This window comes from Vidua macroura, chromosome 24 (assembly GCF_024509145.1).
Source record: "Vidua macroura isolate BioBank_ID:100142 chromosome 24, ASM2450914v1, whole genome shotgun sequence".
Classification (NCBI taxonomy): Eukaryota; Metazoa; Chordata; class Aves; order Passeriformes; family Viduidae; genus Vidua; species Vidua macroura.
This window is the reverse complement of record NC_071594.1, coordinates 2,459,816-2,468,855: the sequence shown is the minus strand read 5'-3', so window position 1 is coordinate 2,468,855 and position 9,040 is coordinate 2,459,816. Positions and strand designations below refer to the sequence as shown.

Below are 9,040 nucleotides of genomic sequence, written 5' to 3'. Positions count from 1 at the left end.
GCGACCCATCAGCACGATTTTGTCAGGATATCCCAGGCTCAGCACCCCTCCAAAGCAGTCTCCAAGGAAACCACAGTAACACTGAGTGACTGGCACCCAGCAGTTAATGCTCCTTGTCACTCCCCCACATCACGGAGTGGGAAAAGACCAGAAGGGTCCTTCCATCTTCCAGGCTGAGGTTAGAAAACTTCAGCATCTGCAAATACTGGACAAGAAGAAAAGTGAGCAAATAGTGATAGGAAAAGAGAAAAGTAATTTCAGCAAATTGTTCCATTTCAATGGGTCCCCAGGTTGAACATGGGTGAGGGACTAGAGGTGTCTCTGCCAGTGGCACAGGAGATGAGATAGGATGAGAAAGACACTCTAGGTTAAAGGCCATGTTGGACAGCAGAAATTGCAGACCTTTCTCCAAGTTCCAGGGACTGTTTGTGTCTGAAATTCTACCTAAAAGCAGGTATTGTCCCCAGTGAACTGTCCCCTGTTAGGAGGTCACTGGGGCCATGGCACCGATCAAATTAGGCTGGTGAAGATCAGAGCAGAAGTGCAGGAGGAGCAACAACTTCCTTCCAAGCACGCACCAAAACTCAGAGCCAGACCTTGATGTCAGGGGATTTCTATTTTAAGTGGAACTGACTCAGTCTCTCACACTTCTGGTCTCTGTCATCCTCAGGGCCGCCCCCACCCTGAGGTGTTTGCGCAAGGGGCATGGCTGGGCCTTCAGGCTGAGACACAGGACAGGGCTGCCACGTCAAGTCTCCTCTGCATGGGGTTCTCTCAACTGGCAGTGACAAAACAGTTTTGGGGTATGGATAGTCTCAGTTCAGTCAGAGAGAAAAGGAGAGACATTTCTACTGGGCTAAGCCTGGGAGGAAGTCCAAGAGGAATGGAAACTATTTATTATTTCTCTTTCTGTTCATATTTCTTATAGATATGTTCTACCACCGTATGCTATTCATAGTGCACCAATGGTGTGAAATGTTTTTACTTTAAGACCAATGAAACTGGTCTTCACAATGTTCTCTATAAAAGAGCGATGTACATTTGAATAAACGATCATTCTTTGCCTTCTGAACATGGAGTCATTTCATTCCCGTCCCTGCCTCAACAGCGACATTGGGGAAGGTTGGGGAAGGTTTTGGATTCATCAGCAATTATTTTTGCAGGATCTTTCCCCTCCAAACACTGCCCTCTTCACCTTCCACAGGACTCAGACAGAGCTACTGCTTTTTAGCTGTTCATTCTCATTGCGGGTGTCTTTTCTGGCTGCTATCTGTCAAAGTGCTGGGAAAGGAGGAAGACATGGGGTATCTGCTGGCATCACCTCATGCTGCAGGAGTGGGCTGGCACTCTGGGCTGGCAGCAGCGTCCTTGCACTGCCTGGCAGCATTGCCACCTGCCTGGCAGCCCGTCCTTTCCCCCGTCCTGGAGCCTGACACGGCACTCACTGAAACACCTGCCCGTGGTATCTTCTCTGCCAGCCTGCTGCACACTGGGAGTGGGGAGATGGCCCAGATGTTCCATTTCGTGGGTTTCCTACATCCACAGCCACGAGCTGGCCAGAGCACAGGCACGCAGGGCAGGAGCAGCCTGGTTGTGCCCCACTGGCTCTGCTCAGCACTGGCCCTCTGCTCTCCTGTCCCTTCTTTGGGGCTCACCCAGCACCCCGCAGACAAAGGGATGTCAGGTCCTGAGGTGCAGGAAATCCTGCAGAGCTTTGTCACGTGATGCTCACAGAGTATCACCACTTGGATCCTCCTCTCCTGCTGTTCCCTCTGACCTTGCGCCCTGCTGGCAGCCCCAGGACTGCTCCTGTACAGGGAGAGCAGAGAAATGTTTCAGTATTCTGAGTGTCCCAGACAGAAGAGAGAGACCTGCCAGGCTGGGCAGGACATGGTCACCTGCATGGCCACCATTAGGACTTCAGACAGCCTGGTAGAACCAAGGGACCATCTGCCCCAAACACAAATCATCCCCAGGAGTGTGCTGGGTTTGCAGCCAGCCCTGGACCCTGCTCCATTACAGAACCAGAGAATCATGCAATCTCCTGTGCTGGAAGGGACCTACAAGGATCATGGACTCCAACCCTGGCCCTGCACAGACACCCCAACAATCCCAGCCTGGGCATCCCTGAGAGCGCTATCCAAACACTCACAGAATTCACAGAATTCACAGAATTCACAGAATGACCAGGCTGGAAGAGACCTTGAAGATCATCGAGTCCAACCCAGCCCCAACACCTCAGCTAACCCCTGGCACCCAGTGCCACATCCAGGCTTTGTTTAAACACACCCAGGAATGGTGACTTCACCACCTCCCCGGGCAGCCATTCCAGAACTTTATCACAGAGCTCCTGGAGCTCTGGCAGCCTCGGGGCTGTGCCCATTCCCTGGGGAGCCTGGGCAATGCCCAGCACCCTCTGGGGGAAGAACCTTTCCCTGATCTGCAGCCTGACCCTCCCCTGGCCCAGCTTCATGCCATCCCTTCAGGCCCTATCACAGAAGAGGATGTGCCTGGGGCTGGCTCTGTCCCCAGCTGGTGCATCTGGCTCTGAGGAGTGGGCAGGAAAGGTCCCAGTGTGGTGGGCAGGATGTGTAGGCAGCAGACTGTGCCTATGGCTCTGCTGTCAGGGACAGGGACAGAGGGGTGAGGAGCCTTCCTTGGAGCTCAATAGCTTCTCCCAGGGAAGAGCCCAAATCCCATCAGACATTGGACATGTGCCAGCTGAGTGATGTGTCTCACCAGCTCCTCAGCAATTGCCCAAAGCTGTGAATAGCAGGGAGACCTCCCCCACCTGCAGTCACGAGTGCTATCAGCACCGAGGTGCAATTGCTGCTGCATTGCCTCACATCACCCCTGCTGCTGCCACACCTGAGACATTCCAGCAGGGTATCGTCACCTGGTGACTCAGGGCCGCTGGCTTTGGCTCTAAGCTGGAGCCTGTGACCTCAACCTAGGGGACAATATCTTGCAAGCTGCTGGCCCCTGCCTCGCTGTGGCACTGAGGAGCTCCAGGCCTCTGTGGGTCAGAGAGTCAGTGCTGGGCAATTCTCTGCCTGGGACTGAGTCACTGCAGAGAGGGGAAAACTGCTCAGGTGGCCTGGGGATCTCTCCATCCTCTCCCTCTGGCTCTTCTGCTGCCACAGCCATAGCTGACAGCTCTGTCCTGCAGGTGGCAGGGCTTGGAGCCTGGGATGGACGGTGCTGACAGCCTCAGGAATCCCACTTCACCTCTGTGCTTGTGACTGGCCATACTGCAGATGTTGGGGTAGAGCAGCTCTGACACTGGTGGAGCACATCTTGCCCACCCATGGACAGGTCCTCGTGGCTGTCAAGTGGACATCCCACGGTGCAGAGAGCCTGCAAGGTAAAAAGCTTAGCAGGGAGTTTTTCCCTTCCTGCATCATCCTTCAAGCATCCCAGGCAGTATCCTGGAAAACAGGGATTTTTAGTAAAGGCTTAGGATATTCACTTCCCATCCTGTGCCCTTCCCTGAGCCTGGATATCCTCAGAGCAGCTTTGGGACCTCAGGGGGCTCCTCCCCCCCCAAATCATGCAGCATCAGTGCAGTGCCAGCAGTGCAGTGCCCTGCAGCGGGCACGGTACCAAACTCACGTGGCAGGGCATGGACAGATGCCTCCCATGGCCTCCTGCCTCCAAGGAGCCTGGCATAACCTTTCTCCCCACTCGTGCACAGCAATGGGGATGTGACCTGCTCCATGGGACACCCCTGGGGCCTTGGTATGGCCCTGACTGGATGTGGCTTCAGCAAGGCTTCTCCAACCCCAGGGCAAGGGCCCAGTGGAACGGGGTCTGTGTGGCAGGGCACGGGCACAGCCCAGCCCAGGGCACAGCCATGCCCTGTGCCAGGACATCTCCAGGGCAAGGACAGGTTTTGGGGGGCCAATATATGTGATGGTGACCTTAGTGGGGGCAGAATGGAAGCCCCCAGCCTGGCTGGGGCTCGGGGAAGGCAATGCAGTGGCAGGGGCGTGGGCACAGCTTCCCAGCCCTCATTTGCATGTGTGCAAAGCAGGGAATTTTCCACCAGCAAGCAGCCGAAATTTCTGCACGGTGACCTTTGTCCCAGCCAGGCTGGGAGCCCACGGCAGCTGACAAATGTCACTGTGGTGCCCTGCTGCCCCCGGAGCTGGGGCAGCCAGGGGACTGCCTTCTGCCCCCACAGCCTGGCACTGCCAGCTCAAAACCAGCAGGACCCCCCGGATCTCCCCCAGGGAAGGCAGGGGGGAGAAGGGCTGAGCTGTGGCACAGGCTGTGTGGGTGGCAGATGATGGACAGACATCTCTGGGGTCACTCAGTGCTCCGGGCCCTGTGTCAGGTGCTGCCTGTGGGTGCAGGATGGGCAGGATCCGGTCAGGATGGAGAGGGTGAACTGTCTGTTGGAGGGCTAGAAGTGGGACAACCAGAAGAGGCCACTCAGGAGACAAAGAATGTGGGTTGGAGGTCTCTGGATAGAACCCCTGCAGCTGGGACACCTGAGGTCACCGCCCAAGGAGCTGGCAGCCACTGCAGGCAGGGCTGCCGGTTCTCACGGAGCCCTTGGATGCGCCTCGGCCCCTCCCAGAGCTCCCAGCCCACCTGGCTGGGTGCTGGGCCGGAGGTGTGACACTGGTGCCCCTGGTGCCAGCCCTGAGGCCCCGCAGCCTCCGGGATGTCCCTTGCCCTGAGGAGCACCCAAAGCACGGACTGCCCTGCGCCACCTCCCCCTCGCAGCGTTCCGAGGAAGCACAAACGACAGAATTCCCAAACGACAGAATTCCCAAACGGCAGAATTCCCAAACGACAGAATTCCCAAACGACAGAATTCCCAAACGGCAGAATTCCCAAATCACAGAATTTCCAAATGACAGAATTTCCAAACGGCAGCGTTCCTGGGAAGCACGAGCCACCTTGACTTTTGCCCAGAGCCCTGGAACAGCCAGGGCAGAGCGTGGCTGGGCAGCAGGGCTGTGCCTGGCTCGGGCTCCATGGCTCTGTGAGCAGGTTGCTTTCCACAGGTGTGTTATGTGTAACAGGCATAATTCACGCCTCTAAAGTGATACACGGATAGGAGTTTTTATATGATTAAATATAGACACAAAGCAAACGAGCCAGGGCAAGGGGGGGGCTGTCTCATGTATGTCGAAACCATTGTAGACAAGGCTTCATTTACAAGTTAATACATGTGGCTCTCTTTTTCTTGAGATAATCTAGGAGCGCGCAAGCGATGGTTGTCCTGCCAAGTACCCGAGATTGGGATCGCTGGAACCTCCGGAGGATGCGTCTCAATGGCGGGTTCCCGGGTTCCTGTAACTCCATCATCCATGTACATCACTTCCCGGACCTCGGATTGTTCAACCCGGCGCAGAGAAAAGAGACTTTATGGATATGTGGGACTTTGAATGGAAAGAAAAGGCCGATCGCCGAAATCCCGGCCTCCAGCAAAATAAACTCTATAAGAACTGCTCGCGCAGGACGGATGCTGTGAAACATAGGAGACCCTCTGCCAGAGTGGTTGAACCTGTGTCTCACCCAGCACCAATCCCGGGCTCGGCACTGTCCTTTTCTTTGTGGCTGGCTCAGATAGAATTTGATCTTTATAATAAAAAATATTTTTTCTTTTTTAATTCGGCTGGGTCAATTTTTACCTATAACAGGTGCTTCCCCAGCGCCAGTGCAGGTGGGTGCAGCCACAGGTCACCCCTGGCCACACCGGCTGGACGGCAGCCCCAGCACAGACTCTGCCCCCAGAGCTCCCCAGAGCCCCCCGTGCTTCTCTGGAGCCTCCGTGTGCCCTGTGGCCAGAAGGGCTGGAGCCCCATGGCTGCAGGAGCTGCTGGGGTTCACTGAGAGCAGCCAAGGGTGCTGAAGCACCCTGAGAGTGGTGCTAGAAACGGGGAACAAGCACATCACCTTCAGCAGGATGGCTCCCGGGCTTCAGGGAGCTGCTGCAGCACCCCCAAACCCAAACTGTCACCCAAACCCAAGCTCTGCACAGCTCTGGAGCCCCTGGGCACAGCGGGTGATGGCCAGAGTCAGGGACACAGCAGCAAGGGAACAGGAGGGTTACCCACAGCAGGGAAAAATGAAGGATTTCTTGCTAGAGACAGAGGGACTGAATTGACACAAATGGAGAAACCAAATACTCATCCCAAGAGAAAGGTAGTGGACTTGAGAATGGTTTATTTTCTACACTTAGGAGTGTTTTTGCTCCAAGTCACATTTTTGCATTTGTGACTTCTCCCTGACATTTACAGGGAATTTAAAAGTAAACCACCGAGGGGGGTCCCCCAAAGGGGAGAGCTCACAGCCTCTCCCAACAGCCTTCTGCTGCTTGCAGAGCATTGCTTGTTCAATTCCATGTGCAAATACTGCCTCTGCCCTAAGCTGACCGTGCTGTGGGCTCTCAGTTCCTCTGGGAAAACAGCGTGAGTGCCCCATGCAGACAGCAGTGCTGAGAACACTTCCCTGCACACCCGTGGCACCCACCAGGAGTGCCTGGCTGTCCCTGGGCTGTTCCCTGCCAGCAGCCCCGGGAACTCACTCCTGCCGTGGCTCAAGGGAAATCCCACTGTCATTTGGGTTTTACTGCTGTAAATTGGGTTTGAGTGTTCCTGCCGTGCTTTACACCAGTGACTCCTGGGAAAGCCGCTCATGGAGCAGGGCTGGGGTCCCACAGAGGCCCTGGAGGCTGCGAGTTCACCCCAGCAGTGAGCCCAGTGCAGTGTGCCATGCTCACACAGGAGCAGCTTTGCATCATCTCCAGGGAGCAGGGGAGGAGAAGCTGCAGACCAGAGCCTGTCCTGGCTCCTGGTTGGCACCGTGGTGTGCAGGGCAACCACTGAGGGTGCCTCACTCCCCAAAGCCCCAACACCCATGGCACACCACCCCCCCACGGCAGGGAGCAGTGGCACGGCCTGGGGCTGGAGGGGATGAGTTCCTCTGACTCCCTCCTTGCCTCTGCAGGAATCCCCCGTGTTCCCTCTCCCGTTCCAGGAGCCTGGCAGGGTGTGGGATCAGTGCCACGGGGGCACTGATGGGAGCCCCCAGTGCGGGTGGGGCGGGCTCAGCTTTGTGCCCCGCTGGCACAGACATTGGGCTGGCCTCAGTGTCCCTTCTGAGAAGGACAACTGACAGAAAATGGCAGGGGTGCAGTCCCCGAGGGACCCTCAGTGGTGCCCGCAGCCCTCCAGCAGCAGCCTGAGCCCCGGCTTAGCTGCACCCGCCGTCTGTGTTTACTGTGTCCCCTCCCTGCCCTCTCCCTCCTTTCCTGGGCAAACAGGCGTGTACCAGCCCGGTTATTGCCCTGCTCCCGCAGCCCGACTGTTTGCTGGAAACAAAAGGGAGCGTTTTCCTCCTCCCACGGGGTATTTGTGCCTCACGTGCCCTGACTCTCTCCAGCACGAGAGGTGCCAGGGGATGAGCGGCTCTCGCAGGAGCTGGGGGGGTCTAGGGCAGTGTCCCCTCTGCCACCTCTGCAAGGCCACCAGGACAGCTCTGCTGCTGTTGTGTGCTGTCCCAGAGAGCTCGGGGCAGCCCTGGCAGATCACCAGAGCTCTCCAGAAGGCCGGCTGCAGCCTCATGGGGTCCTGACATTGATTCTGAGTTAAGAAAAAAAGATGTTTTCATTGACAGAGCAGGGGTGAAAGAGTCTGAGCCCTGCAGGGCTCTGGGAGAGCTGAGCGTTGCTGGGTCTGCTCTCACTGCCAGGGGCTGATAAGGGACTCTGCCAAGGGCAGAGGGGCTGGGCAGATCTGGCATCCCCAGAGCTCGGTGTGAGGATGCTCTGTGACATGATGGCCACGTGAAGAGGAGCCTGAGGTCACGGACAAGAACCTCAGGGACAGGGTGACAGGGTGCTGCACGCCTGGGGGACAGGGCAGCTTCTCCCTGCTGCCCTCCCAGCCTAAGGCAAGCAGCTCAGCATCACTGGCAAAGTCACCTCCTGGCAGAGATGCTCCTCATCCTGCACACAGGCAGCCACGTCTGCCCTCAGGGGACCCATCCCCTGCCCATCCCCTGCCCATCCATTGCCATCCCCTGCCCATCCCCTGTCCATCCCCTCTGCCCATCCCCTGCCCATCCCCTGTCCATCCCCTCTGCCCATCCCCTGCCCATCCCCTGCCATCCCCTGCCCATCCCCTGCCCATCCATTGCCCATTCCCTGCCATCCCCTGCCCATCCCCTGCCCATCCCCTGCCCATCTCCTGCCCATCCCCTCTGCCCATCCCCTGCCCATCCCCTGCCCATCCCCTGCCCATCCCCTGCCCATCCCCTGCCCATTCCCTGCCCATCTCCTGCCCATCCCCTCTGCCCATCCCCTGCCCATCCCCTGCCCATCCCCTGCCCATCTCCTGCCCATCCCCTCTGCCCATCCCCTGCCCATCCCCTGCCCATCCCCTGCCCATTCCCTGCCCATCCATTGCCCATCCCCTGCCCATTCCCTGCCCATTCCCTGCCCATCCATTGCCCATCCCCTGCCCATCCCCTGCCCATCCATTGCCCATCCCCTGCCCATCCCCTCTGCCCATCCCCTGCCCATCTCAGCACCAGCATCTCCCTTGCAGGCACTGCTGCCTTACTGCTGCCCAGCCTTTCAAGCTTTCTCCATCTCAGCCATTCTTCCGGGCTGGGATTGGAACAAAAGTCATGGAGGAACTCTCCTTTCCCCCAGAAATTCCCGGGTGAGTGAGCAGTGGCAGAGAGACCACACACAGCTCACCCCTCTGGGCTCCTCCAGGCAGATGCTGAAGCAGGAGAACACAGGGGCATCCTGCAGGGCAAGGAGGGACTCTGAGAAACTCATCAGAGAGTTGTGGGTCCCAGCTGTGCCCACCTGCTCACCCTGGTGTTTTGGTGCTGTACCCTCATCATCCTCCCCACCCGTGGGATCAGACTGTGTCCCTGTTCCACCACCCCCAGCACCTGGGGAGCCGTGGGGGAACATGGACACGGGGGCACGGGGTGAAACAGATTCCCTGGGGGTTTCACACCTGCCCTTGGCTGCAGCAGAGCTCTCCTGTCCCAGAGGAACAGCTTTGAA

General features: G+C 57.6%; 1 long non-coding RNA gene across 1 annotated transcript; it reads left to right on the top strand.

Moving 5' to 3' along the window:
- The first annotated feature begins 2,384 nt into the window (after positions 1–2,384).
- On the top strand, positions 2,385–5,578 carry LOC128818705 (uncharacterized). Its single transcript, XR_008440535.1, has 3 exons — positions 2,385–3,018; positions 3,170–3,364; positions 5,203–5,578. It is a non-coding gene; the product is annotated as an uncharacterized LOC128818705 (long non-coding RNA).
- The last annotated feature ends 3,462 nt before the right edge of the window (positions 5,579–9,040 follow it).